The sequence below is a fragment of the Sorex araneus genome, chromosome 6 (genome assembly GCF_027595985.1).
Source record: "Sorex araneus isolate mSorAra2 chromosome 6, mSorAra2.pri, whole genome shotgun sequence".
NCBI classification, from domain to species: Eukaryota; Metazoa; Chordata; class Mammalia; order Eulipotyphla; family Soricidae; genus Sorex; species Sorex araneus.
In genome coordinates, this window is record NC_073307.1 from 46,795,653 (window position 1) to 46,822,032 (window position 26,380).

General features: G+C 49.6%; 1 protein-coding gene across 2 annotated transcripts in view; it reads left to right on the top strand.

Annotated features, from left to right (window-relative positions):
- AFAP1L1 (actin filament associated protein 1 like 1) overlaps positions 1-26,380 on the top strand; it is a 79,363-nt gene that overhangs the window by 8,358 nt on the left and 44,625 nt on the right. The gene's annotated exons all lie outside the window — the stretch shown is intronic.

Consider the following 26,380-nt stretch of genomic DNA (forward strand, 5'->3'; position numbering starts at 1 on the left):
AATGCACAGGGGTCACTCCTGGCTCTGCACTTGCTCAGGGGACCATATGGGATGCTGGGAATCGAACTCAGGTCGGCCGCGTGCAAGGCAAACGCCCTACCCGCTGTGCTATTGCTCCAGCCCCATCCTGATTTTTTTAATGGGGTATATGAACAATATATTTGAGGACAGAATTTAGAAAGAGGAGGACTGATACAATTAACTATTTAAAACAAGACACACATATATATAAAAATAGCATTTTATTTTATATTTGTATCATGTATAATAATCATACAATTATAAATATACCATTACATATTCTATCATTTAAACAGCATATTTTCTATATTTTTGACATTTTACATAAATGTGTTTTATATGTATTATTTGTACTTTTTTTTTTTTTTTTTGCTTTTTGGGTCACACCCAGAGATGCACAGGGCTTACTCCTGGCTCTGCACTCAGGAATTACCCCTGGCCATGCTCAGGGGACCATATGGGACCCTGGGATTCGAACCCGGGTCGGCCGCGTGCAAGGCAAATGCCCTACCCACTGTGCTCCAGCCCCTGTACTTGTATTTTTGGACTGGAACAATAGCACAGTGGGTAGGGCATTTGCCTTGCATGCAGACGACCCGGGTTCGATTCCTCCGCCCCTCTCGGAGAACCCGGCAATCTACCAAGAGTATCCCGCCCGCACGGCACAGCCTGGCAAGCTACCCGTGTCATATTCGATATGCCAAAAACAGTAACAACAAGTCTCACAATGGTGACATTACTAGTGCCCCCTCAAGCGAATCGATGAACAACGGGATGGCAGTGCTACAGTGCTACTTATATTTTATCTAAAATATATGGGGCTGGAGCGATAGCACAGCGGGTAGGGCATTTGCCTTGCACGCAGCTGACCCAGGTTCGATTCCCAGCATCCTATATGGTCCCCTGAGCACCGCCAGGAGTAACTCCTGAGTGCAAAGCCAGGAGGTAACCCCTGCGCATTGCCGGGTGTAACCCCCCCCAAAAAATATATATATATATGTATATATATATATACACCTAAACATACCAAAATAATCACGCTCAAGTCCTTCAGTGGTATCACATTTTCTTAAGACGAAAGCCACCATCTGCAGAGGGCCTCAGGCCCAGCGCTGTCTGTCTTCGGCTCCCTCTAGACCCCTGTATGCCTCTTGCTCTGGGCTTCTGAACCGTCACCACTTAATGCCTGCTTGTCCCTTGGCCCAGTGTTACTTCCTCAAGCCAGTCCGTCCCACTCTTTCTGCTTCATCCCTGTCTGGATGCCCCACGGCTGCTTTTTCCCTGGTAGAGGTCCTTGTGCGGCTGAATCAGAGCCGGGTAGGAGGGGTGCCTCCTTTTAACCTAGTTTACTGCCCTTTCCCCAGAATCTTAAGTCCTGCTTATCACCTCGGACTTCCTAGGTGACACAACTAAAGGAAAAATGTACAACTCAGAGTAGGCATTGGCTCCTTCTGGCTCCGAGAGAGATCACCAGGTCAGATTTTCCCCATGGGGACCAGCTCAGAGTTATTGTCCTTCCTTTGGCCTGTCTTACACCGTCAGCCCCCAGACCCTGCCTCCGGGGTCTTTTCTACCCGGCTCCTTCTCGAGGTGCTCCCTAGCTTTGCTCTCACCTTCTCCAGCCTAACCCCCGCGGTGTCTACCCAGTACGGACTCTCAACTGCAGCTGGGCTCAGACCTTCCCTCTCTGGAGCCCACCGGAAGCAGGTGCCTGCCACAGATGGGCTGGGTGGGTGGGTGGGTGTGGCGTGAGGGGTGGGAGTGCGTGTTTTTGCGAAGCCACTGCCCTGCCCCGCCACTGCCTCTCTTGCTTTCCACCAGGGGTGACTCTACAGTCTGGATTTGCTGCTCAGAGTCGCCTTTGAGAGCTTGGGATGTCATGTTTTATCCTTAAAATGTTAGCCAGGTGCGCCAGAGATATAGGCTTAGACCCTTGCCTTGCTTGTGTCTGTGGCCACGGCAGTGGTTCGAATCCCGGAAGCACACACGGTCCACACTACGGCCCCTCTCCCCAAAAGAGTTGAGCAAAGAATTCATATAGTCCATATCTGAACACACTTGCTTCCTCACAGGAAAGTGTCTGTGCAGGGGCAGGAGTGATGAGACAACAGGTAGGGTATTCACCTTGCGAGGGTTTGATCCCCAGCACCTACGTGATCCCCTGAGCATGGCCAGGAGCACTGCTGGTGTGACCCCCCCCCAAAAAAAAAGTCTGTGCAGTGGGCCACAGAGGTGACGCTCCTCTGAGTCCTCCCCAGCCCGTATCCTGCACCTTGGATCTCCAGTTCATGTGGACTGCACACCCAGCACACCATGCAGGGGTGGGAGCCGAAACCCCACAGTCCAGCCTGGCAGGGCCCTGGCTTCTCCAGGGTGAGGGCAGCATCTCCTGAAGCTCCTGACTTTCACAAGCTTTTCACGTTCCCCAGGTGCACCCATTTCAGGGGGGCTGAGCATGGCTAAGGCCTTGGCTTCCCTCGGAGCCTGCTCATAGGCGGACTCCGCACTCTGCACTCCTTCCAGCTGTGCACGGGGCAGAACTGCTCTTTTCAGAGGGTTCATTAGAGAATTGGCCAGTGAAATGTTTTCACCATGAGCCCTTCCAGACTGATTTACCCGTGTGTCTTCTCAACACTGTACAAAGGAGCAAATGAGACCTTCTCCCCACTGGACAGCTAGGAAAACTGAGGTTCAAAAGGGCAGCTGCATTTTTGCCCTCCCTGAAAGAGCCCACTTGGTATCAGCTGCTGATGCAAAGGGCAAACCCTTCCACATCTCCCTCAGCCTAACCGTACCCCATCTCCCCCAACCTAACCCCACCCTATCTCCCCCAGCCTAACCCCACCCTATCTCCCCCAGCCTAAACCCTAACACACTTCCTACGGCCTAAACCCTAGCACAACACCACCCCCCACCCCCAGCCTTCCAGGGGACTAAAGCTTGCCACCACCCTCCTCCACCTGTGCTTTCAGATGCTCAGGCGGCCCTAAACGCTTCCTCTATGTAGAGATGAGCCCTGGGGTCTAAGACCCTCTTTTCTTTCCTCTTTCATTTAAAAAAATTTTTTAGTTGATTCACCATGAGATATGCAGTTACAAAGTTGTTCGTGATCGGGTTTCAGTGTTCCACTACCTGTCCCCTCACCAGTGTATATCTCTCACCACCAATGTCCCCAGTTTCCTTGTCACCACCGCTCTGCTCTGCTTTTCCTCTCTCTCTCTCTCTCTCTCTCTCTCTCTCTCTCTCTCTCTCTCTCTCTCTTTCTCTCTCTCTCTCTCTCTCCTTTTGGACATTATGGTTTGCAGTACAGCTATTGAAATGTTATCGTGTATATCCCTTTACCTACTTTAGCTCTCAGTTCTGGTCCAGAGTGACACTTCTAACTACCGTTGGCATAGGAGTCCCTTCTCTACCCTAACTGCCCTCCCCCCACCACTTATAGCAAGCTTCCAACAGTGGACCAGTCCTGCAGTCCCTGTTTCTGCTGTCCTTTGGGCATTAGTCTCATACTGTGTATTTTTATATCCCACAGGTGAATGCCGTCCTTCTATGCCTGTCCCTCTCTTTCTGACTCACTTCACTCAGCATGATGCTCTCCATGTCCATCCACTTATATTTCATGACTTCATTTTTCACATCCTGGTGGCTGCGTAGTATTCCATTGTGTGGATGTACCACAGTTTCCCTATCCAGTCATCTGTTCTTGGGCACTTGTATTGCTTCCAGATTCTGGCTGTGTGAACAGCACTGCAACAGAGAGAAGTGCAGATGGCTTTTCTACTGTGTGATTTTGGGCATCCAGGGTATATTCCCAGATGGGGTATTGCTGTGAGACCCTCTTTTCGTTCCCCTCTTTACATTTGATTTCATCTCCCACATAGCAGAATAACCAGGCAGCTGGCAAGAGTGGTGGGGTCTCTTAATCTTCGAAGCAGACACAGGCTGTTCCACCCAGCCTCCCTGTGGGTCAGATACACCACAAATCTCAGCGCCCACCTGTAGATGGTACCTGCTGCTGTGAATTAAGAGTTGCCCTCTGGGGACTGGATCGATAGTACAGCGGGGAGGGCATTTGCCTTGCACTTGGCAACTCAGTTAAATTCCCAGCATCCCGTATGGTCCCCCCAAGCACTGCCAGGAGTAATTCCTGAGTGCAGAGCCAGGAGTAACCCCTGTGCATTGCCAGGTGTGACCCCCCAAAAACAAAACAAAATAAAACAAAGAGTTGCCCTCTAGAGGGGAGCTTTTGCTCTCTTAAATCCGATAGGATGTGTAGATGAATCATAAATATGTATCTGTTCGATGTTTCACCGTCTATTGGAAATGCAGGTTCTGAGTAGGCTAATGAGTACATTCCCCGGGAAGGAACGTCGGTGGCCCTGGCACATGGCCCACAGACCACTGAGAAGCTGTATGATCTGTGCGGTTGATTTTGCTTGGCCACTAGAGTCTCACACCCCAGGGAATGCAGTGGCCAAAGTTTATCATGGGTCTGCCTTATTTGCATTTTAGTTATTTCCTATCATTTATTTCCAGTCCCTAATTAAGAATTTGTTCTAAGGCTAGCGGGGAGATAAAGAGGTTAGGGCTCCTGTCATGATATATCTTTCTATATACCTACATATCTATATGGCTAGATCTATATATGGAGAGAGATAATGTGATATGGAGAGTATATATATATATGTATGTATAAATTATTCATACTAAGTATAATAAATACTTAATTATTTTCATTTTACAGATGATGAAACTGAGGCCAGGAAAGGCTAGTTTATTTACCCAACCCTCCAAGCCTCAGTTCTTTATCAAATGCTAGAGAGTCACCGCCAGGTCAGATATTTGAAAGACTTATAGATAAGCCACGGGGACTGACTAGGTAAAGATTTCAGGGCACTGGCGGGGGAGGTAAATCCATGTGAGCAATTACAGGAGACACTCCACCAATGACTGGTATGGCCAGGCAGCTGGCATGAGATTATACTGCTTGCCCTTCTCACTCTTGGCTGTGGCCTCAGAGTTCTCATGATCAGAATTCAAGGACCACTCATCCTGGAATTCACAAAGCAGCTCGGGGGCTTAGAGGGGGTTGTTGTCTCCCCCCAAATTCCACCCTGCAAATCCCAGCCAGGCCCATCGTGGGTGGAGGCGAAGAGGCTGAGTCTGCTCCCTGACACAGCTGTCGGGCTGAAGGGGAAGAATGTGGCACCGCAGTGTTGTCATTCTAGCCCTGGGGACTTGACTGAGAGCATGGCCCGCGGGGCAGGCTCCAGGGCTTTATTTAGCCCGCTAAGAACCTCGGGGAAACCCGATCTCCTGGCTGGAAGAAGTGGGGCCCAAGTCCTTTCCAGGCACATCTCCTCATCTGGGAGCCCTGGATCCCTGCAGTTCAAACTGGGCCACGGGTCCCAGCCGAGAGCAGCGTGGAGTAAGGAAGCATGGTCCCCATCTCATAGGTGTCATCCAAGCTGGGCATCAGGCATCCATGCACGTCTGACCCTTGCTTTCGGAAATGACACGACCGTACTCCATCACCTTTTGCCTGTGGCTGCTGTCTGAGTCATTGCAGCCGAGGCCACATGCAGCCTGCAATGTTCAATGTCCATAACTAGCTGATCTTGGGGCTGGAGTGATAGCATAGCGGGTAGGGCGTTTGCCTTGCATGCGGCCGACCCGAGTTCAAATCCCAGCATCCCATATGGTCCCCTGAGCACCGCCAGGAGTAATTCCTGAGTGCAGAGCCAGGAGTAACCCCTGTGCATCGCCAGGTGTGACCCAAAAACCAAAAAAAATTAAAAAAACATAACTAGCTGATCTTCTGCAGAAAAGGGCTACCTTGCACGCGCCTGTCTCAGATTCCTACCCAGCACCCCATAGGGTTCCTTGAGCCCCACTGGGAGTGATCCCCAACACAGAGCTAGGAGCAAGCCCTAAACACTGAGGGTAGGATCTGGGAATGGCTCCAGCAGGATTCAGAGGAGGTGTCCCGACTAAGGAAGTACTCTGAGACCTCACAGCAATATGTATTCAAAGGCAGTGTCAGAAGGACCCCAGAAGGCCATTAACCAGATTTTTTTCCTCCAACTGCTTCTAGCCCCAGATACCTTTTGCAAACAAAATCTTAAGCAATAGAACTGAAGGTTTGCTTAAGCTCTCAGATGAAGTAGGACTAAGAACACCGAGTACCATTCCATCTCTCCCAGGCCCGGGGCAGCCCCTACGGAAGCCCTGCAGACCCATAGCTTCCTCAGAAAAATGTTTGGAGGGGCCTGAGCAATAGTATAGTGGGTAGGGCACTTGCCTTGCACAGGGCCGACCTGGGTTCAATCCCCGGCATCCCGTATAGTCCCCCAAGTACCATCAACTACCACCAGGAGTAATTCCTGAGTACAGAGCCAGGAGTAACCCCTGAGCATTGCTGGGTGTGACCCAAAATGCAAAATAAACAAATGAATAAAAGAAGAATGTTTGGAAAGCACAAGTCAGTTTGCAACTAGGAAAGCTGAGAACCAATGGCAGGTCTTGCCCAGGGTCATGTGACTGGCTCCAGGTGAAGGCGCTGGGACCCGCTGCAGAGATCCTGCGGTATTGGTCAGGCTGCTGGCTTCAGGGTCGTCGGGCCTGTCACCATGTGTGGGAGGCTGTGACAGGCCCTGGCTGGCCCGGCAACCCCTCAGGGCGCAGCGTAGGGACTTGGCCGGGACACGCTGCTGCCGTGTGTTAAGCTCGAGAGTCTTTCCTCTGAGACCACCAGATTCGAAAGAAGAAAATAAAAATTGAGTGGGACTCTGTTGTGTTTAGTTTTGAAAGACCATTTTCATTGCTGCTAAAACACATTTTTTAAAAAGCCAAAATGCAGCGGACTGCCAGTACATTTCTTTGTCTACTTTTCCGTTTCTCTTTTCCCAAAAGCTGTTATTTAGTCCGTGAAACATCTTTAAAGCAGTGGCTTCTTAGGATGGAGAAATTATGGTAATTTATACCAAAACTTTCTTTTGAAGATGGTATCAGATTCATTCATTTGTAGAATAAATATTTATCCTTCCTGCCCGTTCTTGTTGAAGGGTTCACTGAGCACAGATCCCACTGATAGGAGCCCAGGGGGATTTTTTTTTTTTCAGCTCCACTTGAACCAAGAAGAAAATTGATCTAGGAGTGAGCTGGGAAACCAGGGGGACAGATCCAGTTTCCTCACCTTCAGCCTGCAGCCAAACACGCACCCTCTGGGGGACTCCATGGGAAGAGTGGGGGTCCTTGCACCCATGTGTCCTGATGAGACAGAAAAGGTCAAGCTTGGTCACCAAGGCCTATGATGTGAGGTCCAAGCTGGACAGAGTCCATCCGAGAGAATGCATGAGGGACCAGAGAATGTCAGGGACATTTTCGGGCCAGGGTCTTCTAGGGCAGGAAGGGGGGGGGGTGGCAGAATGGTGGGGAAAATACTCAAAGCTAGACTACAAGCCTGCGGCCAAGTGGGACTCCACGCCTTCCCGCAGGGGGGCCTTTATCTGCAGGTATCTCCTAACTGGGTGAGCGCCAGCCCCTGAGAGGCTGGTGATTTGTAGCTAATAATAGAGGCGGCATGAGGCAGGAGCCAGTGCACGGGGCCCGGTAAATATCAGATTGCAGGGGTTTGAATCCTGGCTCTTGTGCATCCACTTAATCCTCCAGGCCAGTATCTTCAACTAAAAATGGAGATCACGGTCGCCTGTCTGCCCACAAGGGACCTGGGATCCTTGGATCTGTGAAGGACAACACTCAGCTCTTGGAAGCTTTCAATTTAAAAAAAAAAAAAAGGAAGGCTTCCAGCGCAGGTTGATAAATGACCCCTTGTTCGGGAATTCCAGGAGACTCCAAGCCACTCCAGCTGCATTGCTGTGCGTGCATCGAAGGGCTGCAGTCCCAGAGGAACTGAGAGCAGCTGGGGAGCACAGAGGACCCCACCCCTGGGGAGCCGCCTCCCAGGGCCGGCAGGAGGGCACCTGCTGCCAGGGAGGGCATTCCTTGCAGTCAGGGTGAAGAGGAGGGATTGGAAAGGGGTGCCCCCTCAGGGGGTGCGCAAAGATTGAACATGGCAGCGGACTGTGCAGACCAACTCACCCGCACCCTTAAGACCCAGGAGCCTGGTGCTTATGCTGCCCACGCCCATGTGCTGCCTGTGCCCACGTGGTCGAGCACGTGTGCCGCCGGAGCACGTGTCTCCTGCATCTCCCCTCTTGAGATGCTGCCATACCGAATGCTGGGGTGGGGTGGGGGGGGGTGTAGGGGCTCTCTCCGCCCTTGGAGAGGCCTGTGTTCTCTCCTGAGCACATTATTCTCATTTTCTCTCCCTCCTTTCCCTTCCTAAAAGCCTCCAAATAAAATACTTAAAAAAAAAAAAAAGACCCAGGAGACTAAAAGTTTGAAGTGACCACCTGCAAACTGAGTTTGTGGTGGAGAACTTAAGTATAACGGGGGTCGCATAGGAGACATTTGGCTGAAGGTCTCCGTGCCTCAGGGCGTGCATTCCCAGGACCTTCACCATCCCAGCCCTGGAAGCAGGAAATCAGCCCCAAAGGAAGGCAGGGAGGCGGGGAGGAGGGGAGGTATCAGTGGTGGTCCTGGGATGACTGAGCTTCCTGTGGGCAGGATTCCTGAGCATCTGAGCCTAACCAAATCCAGGGTGAGCCCTGGGAGCCTTTGCAGGGAGGGGGCGAGGTGGGGTGGATAAAGGAAATGATGTCTGGTGGCCCCACGGACAGCAGGGAGGAGAAAGATAGTCACTATCTCCCGATCCATATCTGCCACCAGGGACCCCAGGATTACTGGGTTCTTGCCTAGCTTTGCAGACAAGAATTTCAGCAGTAGATAAGCAGAGAAGTAAAACATTTTATTTGGAGGTTTTGAAGGAAAGGAAGAAGGAAAAGTGGGAGAGAGAGGAGAGTAACCCGCTCCAGAGAGAAGCCAGGCTTCCCTAAGGGCAGAGAGAGCCCCTACACACATTCCAGCGTTAGGCGTGAAAGCATGAAGGTACACAACTCAAGAGTGGAGATCCGGGCACCGTGTTACTAGAGGTCTGAGCTCAGGTTTTTGTTTGTTTGTTTATTTTGCGGATGGAGCGATAGCACAGCGGTTCGATTCCTCCGCCCCTCTCGGAGAGCCCGGCAAGCTACCGAGAGTATGGAGCCCGCACGCCAGAGCCTGGCAAGCTCCCCATGGCGTATTGGATATGCCAAAAACAGTAACATTAAGTCTCTCAATGAGAGACATTACTGGTGCCCGCTCGAGCAAATCGATGAGCAACGGGATGATGGTTTGTTTTGCACGTACCTGTTTAGTTTTGCCAGCATCACTTGTTAAAGAGGGTTTCCTTGCTCCACTTCATATATTTTGCTGCCTTATTAAAGATTAAATGATAATTTATTTGAGGGTATAAGGATATTCAATCCTATTCCATTGGTCTGCAAATCTGTCTTTCTTCCAATACCGCGCTGTTTTAATTAATACCGCTTTGTAGTATAGTTTGAAGTTGGGAATGGTGATGCCTCCCATCTTTTTACCCCCAAGAATTGCTTTAGCTATTCGTGGGGTCTTATTGTTCCTTATGAATTTCAGGAGTGTTTGATAAATTTATTTGAAATGGGTATCCTCATAAGGACCGCATTGAACCTGCCTAGTGCTTTGGGGAGTATTGCCATTTTGACCATGTTAATTCTCCCAATCCATGAGCAGGTGATGTATTTCCATTACCTCATGCCCTCATTTATTTCTTGAAGTAGCACTTTGTAGTTTTCTTTGTACGGTTCTTTACCTCCTTAGTTAAGCTGATTTTGAGGTACTTGATTTTTTGAGCCTCACCTTTTAAATCCTGTGAGCATATGGCACCCCCTGTTAATCCCAGATAACCCACTGACAAAATATTCTTATTTTCAGGACCTCACTACCCAACCCCACCCCCACCCTATGTTGCCAGGTGTGAGGCCTGCGGTGTGAGTCAGGCACTATCATTCTCACTTTATTTATTTTTTCTTTTTTTTGGGGGGGGTCACACCCAGTGATGCACAGGGGTTACTCCTGGCTCATGCACTCAGGAATTACTCCTGACGGTTCTCGAGGGACTATATGGGATGCTGGGAATCGAACCCGGGTTGGCTGCGTGCAAGGCAAACGCCCTACTCTCTGCTATCGCTCCAGCCCCATCATCCTCACTTTAATGTTGAGAAAATGGAGGCTTAGAGACCTGAGGCCACTAGCCCAAGGTCACAGCCAGTAGCTGTGGATCCAGAGCTCTGCCCCACCGTCTCCTCTGAACCAGAACGTCATGTACAGTTTGGGGCCAGAAGATTTCAAGCCAGCAGCAAGTACCAGACCCTCTCGAGGACTGATTTCCTGTCTCATAGAAGAGTCCTTTCCAAAGATGGGTGCTGCAAAACTTCAGTGAGGCACTGGGCAGAGAGTCCGGAGAACACTCCTGTGCTGCATTCTCCTAAAGTAACAAACGAAGCAGCAGAATGACAAACAACACGGGTAGTTGTTTTTAAGCCGCCATGGAAAGAAAAGTCACAAAACACTACCTCTATTGTTATACATTTTTAATCAAATTAAGAAGAACTTTAAAAAATGATTTCTCCTGGGTCCATTCTGTGGTAGTGACTCTGTCGCACGGGAAGCAAGGGCATGATAGGGCATGCAGGTAGGGAGGAAAGGTGTGCAGTGGCACCGTTAGGTGTAAGATGTGGTTCAGATCGGCTTTGGTACTCATTCTAGAGCTGTGGGTACTTCCCATGTTAGCAAAAGCAGCTCATGGAACAAATAAATAAATATATTCATAGAAGTCTCAAAGCAAGGATTAGAGTTTGCCTAGTTTTTGCTCCCCTGAAATCCTTGTCAGTGGAGAGGAGGGCTGGGGTGAAGTCCAGGCCTTGCCTACAGAGGGACCTGAGTCAGGTCCCCAGCACTGCTCGGCCAAGCAAACCCCAGACGCCGAAGCTGTGCTGGCCTCTGTGTGCCCCGGGTCTGAGCCTTACTGCAACTCCTACCCTATCTTTGAAGGAAAGAAAAGAAGGGAAATTAGGGGCCAGAGCAGTAGTACAGCAGGTAGGGCCCTTGCCTTGCAACCGGTCGACATGGGTTCAGTCCCCAGTATCCTGTATGGTCCCCCCTGAAACCTTGCCGGGAGTGTGATCCCTGAGCACAGAGCCGGGACTGAGCCTTGAATACTGCTGGGTCTGGCCCCAAAACAAAACAATCAAATAAGAAAATTATTAGAGACACTCTCTACGCATCAGAAGTGTCAAGATTCACTGTCAATCGTGGGCCTCTTGATTTTTGTCTCCTTTATCTGCATTGTCCAAATGCTCTAGTCCGCACCTTCCCTTGTCCGCTCCATGGACCTCAAACTCAAGCTTCTCCGCAGCAAAAAGTCCAGCCCCATGCCGATGGCCAGGCTGTGAGTGGACTGCAACATGACTTGGTCATGAGGCCCCCCTGGCTGGCTCCTGGGCAGGTAGAGGGGCCCTCGGTTTTCAGTCACTACAGGCACGAGCATTGACTCAAGGCTTGAATCGTGGCGGGGCTGCCAACTGTGTGCCTTGAGAACTGTGGTCCTCTGGAGCAAACTTGCTTTCCACGAAAGGCAGAGGGTGAAAACTAGGGCCTGCTTCACAGGGTCCTGATGAGGCGTGAGTGAGATCACCCAGGCAGCATACTGAGCTGACCATCTGCAACACCACTTCAGAACTCAAAATTACTACCTGCTCTCGTCCCCAGGTATCCTAGAGCTCTCCTGGGAGACTACTTCTGTTTCCCTAGCCTTTGGGGAAGGAGATGGCGCAAACCGTTGGAACCGGAAGCAGCTGCCATCTTGGGGCGTATCTCAGTGTTTTCTACTTCCTCCTGGAACCGTTTCCTTTGTGAGCTAAACAGGGAGGAATCTGTAGACAAAGGAACAATTCTGGGAGAGCCCCATTCCACAGCCAGAAGTTATTTTCTCGGAAGTGGGCCTTGCCCCTCCCCGTCCTGCACACCAGGCAGGTCCAGAAAGGACCTGGAGACGCAGCTTCCCTGGCGAGGGCCGGGAGGAGGGTTCTGTGGTGGCCGACAGCACCTGGGCAGACTGCGGGAAGGTGTTGAGATGCAAATCTTCCTGGGGCCTGTGGCCGTGGCCGGTCGGCTGCAGAGTCACCCAGAAACTACCCCAGGACCTGCTTCCCCCGCTGACCTGGAAACTCCCTGACCTCTTGGCTTCCCGACTTTGGGAAATAGCTGTAAATAAAGACGTGTGTTCTTCTGCCATCCACAAAGGCAGCCCCACAGGTTTCAGCCAGCCCTGTTTCCCCCCAGTCTTTTTTTGGGGAATGGGGGGGTCACACCTGGCAATTCACAGAGGTTACTCTTGGCTCTGCACTCAGGAATCACCCCTGGCAGTGCTCAGAGGACCATATGGGGTGCTGGGAATCGAACTCTGGTCGGCCGCGTGCAAGGCAAACGCCCTACCTGCTGTGTTATTGCTCCAGCCCCTCCCCCCAGTCTTATATGGAGTATTCTAAGGAGACCTGCACTTCCATCTAGAAAGAAAAGAAGTATGCTCTCAGGGGCTAACTGACCACCGCAAGAGTGAGTGGGAGGACTTGGAACCCCTTATCCCAAATCTCCCCCTACTCCTCCCTCAGGATTCTGTTCCTTGTGTGGAGTCTGATTCCTACTGTTCTCTGCAGCATGAAGGATACTCCATTTCCTGCCCTTGCTGTAATTACCAGGCAGAAAAGCCTTCTGAGGTCACCTGGCCAGCCCTGACCCCTCCTGGCACTGGGCTCTGTTTAACTCCTGGAAAGCAGTCAGCACTTGGGCTGGGCTTTGGGGCCAGGATGGCTTTGCTCCTGTGTTTCCATTCTTCTCTAGCTGGCTTCCCCATGCTCCTCCCTGTATGCTGTGAGACAACAGGAAGCGTTTGTTTTAGCAACCAACAATGCAGTTTCAACCCCTCAGCCTCAGAACCCAAGGCTTGACTTCACCGAGACTCAGAAATGCTTGTAAATTCAGAGGAAGGAAGTGAGATGACCCCAGGGTTGCAAACCGGCAGATTTGCAACCACTTGGGCTAGAGATCTCGTTGGGCAGGGAAAGGAGAGATTTCTGCGCCACAATGAGGGACAAGGTGTACAGATGGTGGCCTCACTGTGGATGGAGCAGACCCTCCTCCCCCAATGGGCAGCCACGGTAGAAGCACAGGCTGATCTGAATAATCCCTGTCAATCCCTTAAAGTAGGGAGGGCACCCGACAGTAACGAGGAGAGGCCGGTAAATAGCCAATACTTCTGAGCACCGTTGGTCCTTCTAGCACATTCGCTTGTGTTTGAGTTTATTCCCACAGGTGCATCCACAAGTCCACGCAGCCTGGGGCAACCATCTCTGCCTTGAAGTTAGGAAATGGGGGACTTGAACTTCAATGATGTGGGCTGCTTAAGCTAGGTCAGTAATTATTTCACAGTTTACGAGTCTCACAATGGAGACGTTACCGGTGCCCACTCAAGCAAATCGATGAACAACGGGACTACAGTGCGACAGTGCTACATGTTAGGATTAAAAACCCACCAACTAGGGGCTGGAGCAATAGCACAGCAGGTAGGGCGTTTGCCTTGCATGGAGCCAACTCAGGTTCGATTCCCAGCATCCCATATGGTCCCCCGAGCACCGCTAGGAATAATTCCTGAGTGCAAAGCCAGGAGCAACCCCTGTGCATCGCCGGGTATGACCCAAAAAGGGAAAAAAAAATCCCACCAACTGCATTGAGCATGTTTCTAGGTGACCTGGCAGCCATCTTCACACAAGGGCTACCAACTCCACCAAACAGGGTGTGGACAGCTTAGCCTAGTGAAAAATGGGGCTTCACTTGCCCTTTTCCTGTGGATTTTTGTTTGTTTGTTTGTTTGGTTGGTTTTTGGGTCACACCTGGCAATGCACAGGGGTTACTCCTGGATCTGCACTCAGGAATTACTCCTGGCAGTGCTCAGGGGACCATATGGGATGCTGGGATGTGAACCCGGGTCGGCCGCGTGCAAGGCAAACGCCCTACCCGCTATGCTATCACTCCAGCCCCCCTTCCTGTGGATTTTTGTTTTCTGCTTTTTCTTTCACTTTTTTTCTTTTTCCTTTTTCAGTATCTTTTTCAGTAGGCTGAGCCTCTTTGGTAAATCAACTGTTACTTTATTAACTCTTAAGAAAAGTTTGCTTAGGGGCTGGAGTCTTGCACAAGGCCGACCCAGGTTTGATTCCCAGCATCCCATATGGTCCCCCAAGCACCGCCAGGAGTAATTCCTGAGTGCAAATCCAGGAGAAACCCCTGAGCATGGCCGGGTGTGACCCAAAAAGCAAAGAAAAAAAAGTTTGTTTAGGGGCTCAAGGGATAGTACAGTGGGTAAGATACTTGATTTGCATGAATTCAGTCCCAGGCATCCCATATGGTCCCCCAAGCCCACCAGGAGTGAGTCCTGAATTCAGAGCCAGGAGTCAACCCTGAACACTGGGTATAGCCAACAATGGCCCCCCTCCCAGCCTGCCCCGTTCCCCCCCCCAAAAAAAAAAAAAGAAAAGAAAAAGAAAAGTTTGCTTAGGGCTGGAGAGATGGTCCAAGGATTAAGGCACTTGCCTTGCATGTGGCCAACCCAGGTCTGATCCCCGGCACCGCACATGGTTCCAGCCAGAAGTGATCACTGAACAGAGAGAGCCAGGAGAAAGAAGGAAATAAGGAAGGGAGGGAGGAGAAGTTTGGTTCAAAAGTTCATGTACGCCACAAATATTTAAATATACCAAACTAGCACAAAGCTGAAACTATCCCCACCCTCAGGATGGGCACCAGTGGGGACACTGACATGAACCAGAGAAATGCATAACTATGACATCTCTCCAGGACTGTTGCCCCAGGGAGAGTGGTACTCATTGGAGGGCACCGAGCGGGGAGGTGGGAGTGGTCCAGAGGATGGGGCAAGCTTTCCAGAGGACACCATGGGGTGTTGAATCTCCACGCAGCCAGAGGAGGCCCTGGCAGCTCTCCCCGGGCTGGGTGGTCTCGGGCCTCTCCCCCCACCGGGGCGGCCCAGGCCATGGGGCAGACAGAGGAGGAAACGAGGGCCAACCCGGTTGGTGGTCAGTTGCCGTTTATTCCCTTCTCCCCACGCGCCTGTTCCAGTCTCTCTGAGCCCCCCATCCTAGTCTCACACTGCCCCTCACTCCCGTCTCCTCCTGCCTCTCCCGCTCATCCCTCCGCGCTCCATCTCGCAGCCTGGCCCCTCTCTCTCCACGCGCCTGCTCCTGCATCCTACATCCTTCTCCCTCTGTCTCCCTTGCTAGTCTCTCCGCGCTCCGTCTTGCTGCCCTGCCCTCTCTCTCATCTCTCTAACCTCTCGCCTCTCTCCACCTCCTGCACTCTGGGCCACTACACCCAGGCCCGTAGCAAAATTAACATAAGAAAGCCCTTCCTGACCACCCACCAGGCTCAAGTGCAGAAACACCACCTAGGGGCCTTTCCTCTTCTCCTTAGTTCAATAACTTAATTAACATCCTGACTAACTTCTTATTTCTACTTCTTAATATTAGTTGGACTGGAGCCATAGCACAATGGGTAGGGTGTTTGCCTTGCACATGGCTGACCCGGGTTCGATTCCTCCGCCCCTCTCAGAGAGCTCGGCAAGCTACCGAGAGTATCCGGCCCGCACAGGAGAGCCTGGCACACTCCCAGTGATGTATTTGATATGCCAAAAACAGTAACAACAGGTCTCATAATGGAGATGTCACTGGTGCCCACTTGAGCAAATTGATGAACAACGGGACGACAGTATTACAGTGCTAATATTAGTTATTTTTGTATGGACACAGTAAGAGATACATTGAGGCTTATAGGGCGACCCTCCTGGGAACATCTTGCCAGAGACTCAGACTACAGTGCTCAGGACAGATTAATCTTTCCTAACCCTAACACGGTCCAAATCTAGTTATTACTTTTTGGATCGTGACAGAATTTGTCCATGACCAAGCTCTTAACTTATAGTTAAGCACCATGGCACTTTGGCCAGGCCCATTTCGATGCCAGGGTAGCACATAGCTCACCACTTGCCCTGGGTCCATCCAGTTCCTCGTTGGGACCCTGTTTTGGGAGTTCTAGGAAGTTAGGGCAGCTGAGACTTAGGTCAAGAGAACAGATGTCCAGGAGGGAAATATCATTTGGAGTCAATTAACTCCCATGTTACAAAAGCATAGCATTAACTGTCTTCTTGTGCCCATACAAAAGGACATTGCTCTGAATTAACTATGCAAAGGACTGAAGGAGAAGAGAAAAACAATATTTGCAAGTTGACAGACCACAAAGAAAGAAGTTACAAATAAACCCAGGGGAATGGAAGCACTGTGATGGGAGTAAGCCAATAAACCTAAGCTCCCTGCAGCAAGGGGGAAGGACAAATTAATGTTATCCTACAGTGGGGGAGCTGAGTCTCACAGGCAGAGGCCCAACCTCCAGAGGCTGAGGACCAGAGCATGAGGGAGGGATGTGGCCAGGCCCACAGGATGGAACCAAAGTCTCCTCTTCCTTTCCCCACTCGCACCCGAGCATCGAGGGGACACCTGCTCGGTGTTCCGCCATCCTTCTCAAGGCCATTTGTGTTTCTGCTGCCGTGCAGTCACCAGTTGCTTGGTAACAGAGCCACGTTCTGAGAAAATGCATCCTTGGGTGATTCTGTCACTGTGCGAAAGTGAGAGTTAGGTCAGACCCCAAACTGGCACAGGGAAGCAGATGCTTAGGCAGCCTGGCTCTGGCACTTGGCACCACTGTGCTCCATGCCACCAGTCAACCAAAAGGTCATTGAGGGTTGGATGACAGTAATGAATAAGGCCTCTCGAGCATGCTTTCTTGTTAAGACACCATATAGTCAGTCGTTGACCATGACTCATAGTTAAAATCATGGTCAAATTTTATTTAAGAGAAAAGCATTTTTTTTTTCCTCCAGGAGAGATGGAATGTGGGTTATTTTGCCGCACAGAAATGAGAAAGGAAATTTGAGTAAACCAAAAGAAAAAGTGTAGGCCCTTCATTAAACTAAGGTTCATGGGGCCAGAGTGATTAATACAGTGGGTAGGGCATTTGCCTTGCATGCTGCCCACCTGGGTTCTATCCCTGATATCCTGTATGGTACCCTAAGCGCCGCCAGAAGTAATTCCTGAGTGCAGAGCCAGGAGTAACCCCTGCGCATTGCTGGATGTTGCCCAAAAACCAAAAGAAAAAGAAAACAAAAACTGAAAGAAAAAGAAAACAAAAACCAAAAGAAAAAGAAAACAAAACTATGGTTTGAAAGAGCTTCCCAGTTTCTCCTTTTACATGCTTCCGGGTTTTTGTTTGTTTGTTTGTTTGTTTGTTTGTTTGTTTGCTTGCTTGCTTGCTTGCTTTAAAAATTGAAGGGGGCATGTTATCTTTGTTTTCAAAAACTTGTCAAATTAAGATGTGGGGGGAAAAGCAATTGTGTTTCCTCCTACTTTGTACTTGAAGTTCTAATTTGCACCGCGTTCCTAAGCATATCTGTGAGTTCTGAACAGCTGGGGTGGGGGTGGGGGCGGGGGGGGAGGGGGCGCGGTGAGATAGTGCAAAGCTTAAGACAAGTGCTTTGGGTGCAACCGTGTTCAAATCCCCGCACCACATCTGGTCCCCAGCACTGCCAGACATGAGCACTGCTGGGTGGGGCCCCAAAGCAAACCAGCAGTTCTGAAGAGATTGAAGGGTGTCCAGGAATGAGATCATAAGTCAGAGTTTCCCTAGTGGGTCCACCAGGTAGAAGCCAAGCAAGGGTGTTGGTTCCTGTGGCTTGCTGAAGCTCCTTATTTGCTTCTCCTTTGTCACGGGAATCAGCTGGGCTTGTAACACTTGAGATCATGAGGTCAATCTGCCCCTCCCTGCACGGAAACCTGTATTGGGTAGGAGAAATAAGAGAAACATTTTCTGTTTTAAATCGAGGCACTGTGATGTACAAAGTTATTGGAGATGGTTAGACATACAATGTTCCAACATCAACCGCATCACCAGTGTCCACTTCCCTCCACCAGTGTCCCCAGTTTTCTCCTTGACTCCCCAGCCTGTCTGTGACAGGCACTTTAAAAAAAAAAAATTCTAGCCACTGTGATTTACGGTACTGTTACTGATAGAGTTTCGTGCATAGCATGTTCAGCTCCACACCCTCCCCCAAGTGACCGCCCCCCCTGCTCCACTGTCCCAGTGTCCGCGTCCTTGTCCTAGTTCCCCCTTCCCACCTCTCATTTGCATCCTACTGAAGACACTTCTCAGCTCTGTTGCCTTGGGGCATGTTATTGCTCTACTATGCTTTCGTTATATCCTGCAGATGGATGATAAATGCTCCTTTGAAAAAAAAATGCATCACCGTGATATATACAGGTACAAAGCTGTTCGTGATTGGGGTTCAGTCATACAATGTTCCAACACCTGTCCCTTTGCCAGTATATGCTTCCCGCCACCAATGTCCCCAGTTTCCTCCCCCCACCCCTTCCTCTTAGGAAACACTACCTCTCCCTCCCTCCTTCCCGCCCTCCTTCTTTCCCCATTCTCTCTCTCTCTCTCTCTCTCTCTCTCTCTCTCTGCTCCCCGTCCCCCCTCTATCTCTCTTTCCTTTTAGGCACTGTGCTTTGCAATTCTGTTACGAAATGTTATCATGCGTATCACTGTATCTCCTTTGAGCACTCAGTTCTGGTCCAGAGTGATCATTTCCAACTATCATTGCCATAGTGGTCCCTTCTCTGTCCTAACTGCACTTCCCCTCCTCTCCCTCCCCCCCAGCTAACTTGTGGCAAGTTTCCTACCATGAACCAGTCTTTCTAGCCTTCATTTTTACTGTCTTTAGTATTATTCTCATACTACTTTTTAACTATATCCTGCAAACGAGTGTGATCATTCTATGTCTGTTCCTCTCCCTCTGACTGATTTTACTCAGCATGATACTCTCCATATTCGTTCTTGTATAAGCAAATTTCCTGACTACATTTTTCTTAATGGCTGCATAGTATTTAATTGTGTAGATGTACCATAGTTTCCTTATCCAGTTATCTGTGCTCAGGTACGGGTTGTTTCCAGGTTCTGGTAATTGTGAAACACCACCGACCAAAAAAGTGGAAGCAAAGATAAACAAATGGGACCACATTAAAACTAGGAAGCTTCTGTACCTCAAAGGAAACTATGACCAGGATACAAATAGCCTGCAGAATGAAAAAAATTATTTACCCAATGCCCATCTGATAAGGGCTAATAGCAAAGATACATAAGGCACTGGTAGAAGTTTACATTTAAAAAAAATCCAACCCAATAAAGAAATAGGGAAAAGAAGTGAACAGAAACTTCCTCCAAGGAGAAGTACAAATATCACTAATCATCAGGGAAATACAAATCAAAACAGAAATGAACAATGAACATCAGCTCAAGCCACAGACATTGGCACACATCAAAAAGAACAAGAATAACCAGTGTTGGCGCAGACGCAGACAGAAAGGGATTCTCATTCACTGTTGGTGGGAATGACGACTGGTCCCACCTTTTTGGAAAACAATATGGACATTCCTCAAAAAAGTAGAAAACGGGGCTGGAGTGATAGCACAGAGGGTAGGGCTTTGCCTTGCACACGGCCGACCTGGGTTTGATTCCCAGCTTCCCATATGGTTCCCTGAGCACCGCCAGGAATGATATCTAAGTGCAAAGCCAGGAGTAACCCCTGAGCATCGCCGGGTGTGACCCTCAAAAAAAAAAAAAACGAAATTCCATATGACTCAGCAATACCACTCCTGGGAATATATTCAAGGGGTCCAAAAACACAATGATGAATTTTTTTTCTGTTCAGCTAACATATTTCTCTGGGTTCTCTTTGTTTGAAGGTTCCACCCAAGTTGCATGTGGAGCCCCACCAAGGATGCAGCTGCAAAAGCAAGTGACAGTGCTTTTGTCTGACTGACTTTCTTCTCTGCATCCAACTTTGATTCCTGTTAGGTGAAGAGGGAGAGCAACAGGGAGAAAATTGGTCATGGTCTCAGTTGGGTATTCACCAAGAACCAGAAGCACTTAGTGGTCTGTTTCCTCTTAGATAGATTTTAAAGTAGGTTGCCAAATGTATTTGGCAAACTTGCTTACATCTTTTTTTAATTTTTTTTTTATTTTATTGAATCACCGTGAGATAGTTACAAGCTTTCATGTCTGGGTTACAATCTCACAATGATCAAACACCCATCCCTCCACCAGTGCACATTCCCCACCACCAACATCCCCGGTATACTTCCCCTTTCCCACTCTCCCCCCTGCCTCTGTGGCAGACAATATTCCCCATACTCTCTCTCTACTTTGGGGCATTATGGCTTGCAACACAGACACTGAGAGGTCATCATGCGTGGTCCATTATCTACTTTCGGCATGCATCTCCCATCCCAACTGGGTCCGCCAGCCATCATTTTCTTAATGATCCCTTCTCTATTCCATCTGCCTTCTCCCCTCCGCTCATGAAGCGGACTTCCAGCTGTGGGGAAATCCCCCTGGCCCTTGTATCTACTGTCCTTGGGTGTCAGCCTCATGTGATGTTATTCTATGCGCCACAAATGAGTGTAGTCCTTCTATGTCTGTCCCTCTCTTTCTGACTCATTTCACTTAGCATGATACTCTCCATGTCATCTCTCCTCACAGCTGCGTAGTATTCCATTGTGTATATGTACCAAAGTTTCTTTAGCCAGTCATCTGTTTTAGGGCACTTGGGTTGTTTCCAGATTTTGGCTATTGTGAACAATGCTGCAATGAATATATAGGTACAGATGTCGTTTCTACTGTGCTATTTTGCATCCTCGGGATATATCCCCAGAAGTGGTATTGTGGGGTCATATGGAAGTTCAATTTCTAGTTTTTGAAGGACTGTCCATATTGTTTTCCATAAAGACTGGACCAGTTGACATTCCCACCAACAGTGAAAGAGCGTATCTTTTTCCCCACATCCACGCCAACACTGGTTGCTTTTGTTCTTTTGAATGTGTGCCAGTCTCTGTGGTGTGAGATGATATCTCATTGCTGTTTTGATTTGCATTTCCCTGATGACTAGCGATGTGGAGCATTTTTTCATGTGCCTTTTGGCCATTTGTATTTCTTTTTTGAGGAAATTTCTGTTCATTTCTTCTCCCCATTTTTTGATGGGGTTGGAGGTTTATTTCTTATACAATTCTACTAGTGTCTTGTATATCCTGGATATTAATCCCTTATCAGATGGGTATTGGGTAAATATTCTTTCCCATTCTGTGGGCCCTTTCTGTATTCTGGTAATTGTTTCTTTTGAAGTGCAGAAGCTTCTTAGTTTGATGTAGTCCCATTTGTTTATGTTTGCTTCCACTTGCATGGTCAGTGTTGTTTTATCCTTAAAGATGCTTTTAGCTTCAATGTCCTGGAGAGTTCTGCCTACATTTTCTTCTATTTACCTTATAGACTCATGTCTGATATTGAGGTCTTTAATCCACTTTGATCTGAGTTTTGTGCCTGGCATTAGACACAGGTCAGAGTTCATTTTTTTTTTTTTGCAGGTAGCTATCCAGTTTTCCCAGCACCACTTGTTGAAGAGGCTTTCCTTGTTCCACTTCGCATTTCTTGCTTCTTTGTCAAAGATTATGTGGCCATATATTTGGGGGTCTGTGACAGGATATTCAACTCTGTTCCATTGGTCTGCACGTCTGTTTTTATCCCCATACCATGCTGTTTTGATTACTACTGCTTTCTAGTAGAATTCGAAGTTGGGGAAGGTGACGCCACCCATCTTCTTTTTTCCAAGGGTTGCTTTGGCTATTCGTGGGGGTTTATTGTTCCATATGAATCTCAGGAGTGTTTTGTCTATTTCTTTGAAAAATGTCATGGGTGTCCTTATAAGGACTGCATTAAATTTGTATAGTGCTTTGGGCAGTATTGCCATTTTGATAATGTTAATTCTCCCTATCCATGAGCAAGGGATGTGTCTCCATTTCCTAGTGTCCTCTTTTATTTCTTGAAGTAGTGTTTTGTAATTTTCCTTGTATAGGTCCTTCAACTCTTTGGTTAAGCTGATTCCAAAGTATGTGATTTTCTGAAGTATTATTGTGAACGGGGTTTTTTTTTAATGTCTCTTTCTTCTCTTTCATTATTTGTATATGAGAAAACCATGGACTTTTGGGTGTTGATTTTGTAGCCAGCCACTTTACTATATCGACCTATTGTTTCTAGGATCTTTTCTGTAAAGTTTTTAGGGTTTTCCAAGTATAGTATCATATCGTCTGCAAATAGTGATAACTTGACCTCTTCCTTTCCTATCTTATGCCCTTGATATCTTTTTCTTGTCTAACTGCTATGGCCAGGACTTCACTTGCTTACATCTTAAGAAGAGTTTTCACCCATCTTGCATTTCTGAGCCTGTCGAAAACTCTTCTTCTTCTTCCTCCTCCACCACCACCTCCTCCTCCTCCTCCTCCCTTCTTCTTCTTCTTCTTCTTCTTCTTCTTCTTCTTCTTCTTCTTCTTCTTCTTCTTCTTCTTCTTCTTCTTCTTCTTCTTCTTCTTCTTCTTCTTCTTCTTCTTCTTCTTCTTCTCTCCTCCTCTTCCTCCATCTCCTCCTCCCCCTCCTTCCTTCTTCTTCCTCCATTCTTCCTTCTCCTCCTCCTCCTTCTACTCCTCTTCTTTTTCCTCCTCCACTAGGAAGCTAAGGTCCTTCTACCCTTCTTAGACTGGAAAAGAATCAAACTGACACAGGAGAGATTAACCAGAGTAATGACAAGTTTAATTCAATACACATAGTATTTCTAGTCCCTCCATGAAATAATCCAACCTGGTCGTTCAGTGAGGTTATCCAGTCTCTAGAAAGAAGGTACACCATGTACAGGGGGAGAAACAGCAAGGAACTTGGCAATTTAAAGAAAAGGGAATCTTGCAGTGTTTCATCCACATCTGTATCGAAAATTGATCTTGTGGCTGTTGTTCTGGCTCCCCACTCATTTCTTGTGTTTGGGGGAGAGAGGATGAGGCAAAAGACCCTTCTCATATCTCCTGTTCAGCTCTGAGACACATCCTGGGTAGCTAATCTCAGATCTCCACAGCCCCTAGATGCTGCCCCCAAGGTCACAGATGAATAAAGAGAGCCCATGTGCTTATCTGTGTGCCAAGCACTGTCACCATCTGCCCCCTCTGCCCCTTCTCTTACTGTCCCTTCTGCCAGCACATGGGGCACTGAGAGACCAGAATGGTTAGGAAATGTCCCAGGGGCCCCCGGCCGGAAGTGGAGCTCCCACTTGAGTAGAAAGTGCAGTGTTGCCAACGCGGGCTCAGAGCCTAATTGTTCTCACCTTATAAACAATTGTGCGAGTCTTGGAAGCAGAGGAGCTTGAGATGAGAAGCAAGAATGTTCCCCCACCCAAAGGTGCTGACAACAGGAGAGGCAACCAGCGGAGCCTCACACAAAAGGGGAGAGGGGAAGGAAGAAAGGATGAATGTCAGAAATCTGCAGGGTTTCACCCTGGCAGGTCATTACCATTCTCCCAGAGGCTTGCTTGTGACTGATGAGATGACCAGGAAGGGGTGTCCGAGGGCGCTTTGTGTCTGGGGAGGTGTGTAGTAGTTGTGTGCCTGTGTACTTTTCTGTTTTTTTCATTTTCTGTCTCAGTTGCTACCATGGCCCATACTGATAGATATGCTCCAAGGGAATGCAAGCTCCTTGGGGCGCTCACTAATTTTTGGAATTGTAGAGGGACCTTGAGACTTGAGGGTCTGCGAAACATTGGTGCCAGGACAGACCATCGCTGCGGCCCAAGCCACAGTCCTCTGAAGGCAGAGCACATGGGTTTTCAAACGGGCACTGTGGCCATCGGCCACACGCATGCCCTTGGTCCCTGGGTGCCTTCTTTGTTACATCTGTCCTGACTTCCCTGTGTGTGTGTGTGTGTGTGAGAGAGAGAGAGAGAGAGAGAGAGAGAGAGAGAGAGAGAGAGGGAGGGAGAGAGGGGGACAGAGAGAGAGAGAAAGGGAGGGAGGGAGGGAGGGAGGAGGAGAGAGAGAGAGAGAGAAGGGTAGGGGAGAAATAAATTTAATGACTTTTCAGTCATTTCTCTTCTATTATTCTTTATTCTTGGGGGGGTCAAAAGTTGCATACATGGCAGTGTTCAGAGCTTACTCCTGGCTCTGTGCTCAGGAATTACTGCTGGCGGTGCTCAGGGAAACCATATGGGATCCAGGAATCAAACCCGTGTGCAAGGCAAACACCCTACCCTCTGTGCTATCTCTCCAGCCCCTGTCTAGGATTCATTTTCCATAGAATAGAGCCCTTCTCTAGATTCTGTTTTTCTATTATTCTTCTCTGGCATTTATCGTCTCCTCTGCTTCCAGCCCATGCACCAGTTGGCACATGGTTAGTTTCAGTAGATACTTGGGGCCCCCAGAGAGACTTGGGGTTCCCCTGGGAAAGATTTCCTTCCCAGGGCTCAAACTTGGCTGAAACTATTTCCAGTAACTATCTCCCCTGACACACAGTCTCCAGCTCTGGACGCTCTGGGGTTGCACAGTCAGAGACTTGGGGGACTCCACAAACTTGGGTCTGTCTGGTCGTCCTCTTTCAAGCTGTGTGACCATCCCATAGCTTCTCTGGGCCTGTGTGGTCTTCTGGTACATAGACTCCTCGTGACACCTCTCAGGATGCAGGGACACCTGGGAATCAGCTGACCAGTCCCAGGCCTGCTCCTGAAGCAAGGCTGACAGCATCGGAGAACTCACGTCTAATAATTTCAGGGTGATTGTGGGACTCACAGGGATGCTGGAACTAGCATTCTTCCAACAAGGGCCGTGCTGCAGATGATCTCTCTGCTGGAGAAGCGCTGGAGGGTCTGTCACTCCTTCTCAGGCACAGGAGAGCACCCGCATCCTGTCAAGCAAAAAAGAGAACCCCCTCTCCAATCGAGACACAGAGAGCAACCCCTCCCATCAGACACAAAGCACCCCCCCTCGTGTAAGACACAGCACCCATCTCCTGTCAGGCCCAGAGAGCACCCATCTTCATCAGACACAGAGCACCCATCTCTGTCAGACAGAGAAGACCCATCTCTGTCAGACAGCGAGCACCCATCTCCGTCAGACAGAGCACCCATCTCTGTCGGACAGAGAATACCCATTTCCATCAGACACCCATCTCCGTGAGACAGAGAGCACCCATCTCTGTCAGACAGAGAGAGCACCTATCTCTGTCAGACAGAAAGCACCCTCCTCTCCTGTCAGACAGAGAGCACCCGTCTCTGTCAGACAGAGAGAGCACCCATCTCCATCAGACAGAGAGCACCCATCTCTGTCAGAGAGAGAGCAGACACGCAGCACTCCTGAGCTGTGCAGGCCAGAGGCTGAGGCAGCTGGGGTTCACAGCACAGTCTAGGACCTGATGGGCTCTAGCTTTCATGAGCCCAGCTTCCATAAAGACAAAAACTCCAGGCAACAGTCAAGGCAGGGCCTGTCTCCACTGAGTCCTGCCCTGATGAACCCGTGAGTTAGGCATCTTCCCGTTACACGGGAGAGACTGAGTCATGGGTTAAGTAAGTTGTCAGAGACCCCCCAGGATACGGATAATGGTCCCCAGACCTAACCGTGGGATTCTGGCTCATGAGCAGACGGTGTGGTCCCATGTCCACGCAGCTCCCTTGCCGCAAGCCGGGGATCCCCGAGCTCTCAGCAGGGTCCAGGTCAGGGTCCCACCTGAAGCCGCTAAGAGCCCTGGACTGAGCCCAGCACCAGAGGCCTCCCACCCCACCCCACCCCACCCCACCCACACACAGCGGGCCACCACCGTGGGCAGCAGTAACGAAGACACAGAGAAGGAAGGCAGGAGGGAGGGGAGCGAGACAGACAGCTGCAGTGTGGCTCTTGAACCTGCCTCTGTAATTCCAAGTTTTTTCCCATCTTTCAGCCCTGTAGGTAGGAGAGGTGTTTTTATCTAGGGAGTCGGGGTGATCAGGAGGCCCATCTCAAAACCTAGTGGTAGGATTGTAGAAAATGCCCCCCAGCTCTGGAGGGCTGAGGTGGACTCAGGGAGCCAGGGCTCTGCTGGCTGTGTGGCCGGGACCCCTTCATCCTCCCTACAGCGGGGCTGACCAAAGGCGGGTGCGAGATACCAGGGCCACTCCCGGGAAGGCCGCAGCAGATCTCACGCTCATTGTCCGGCCCTCTCGTCCCAGCTGTGCTGGGGGTTGTGCTGCCGAGCTGGGTGATCCCAGCGCGCTGGTGCAGCTGACCTTTAGCCCTAGAGCCGGACAAGCCCCAAGCCGCTGGGGGGACAAGGAGACATCAGTGACCTCATGGTCTTGGCACGCTGCAGTCTT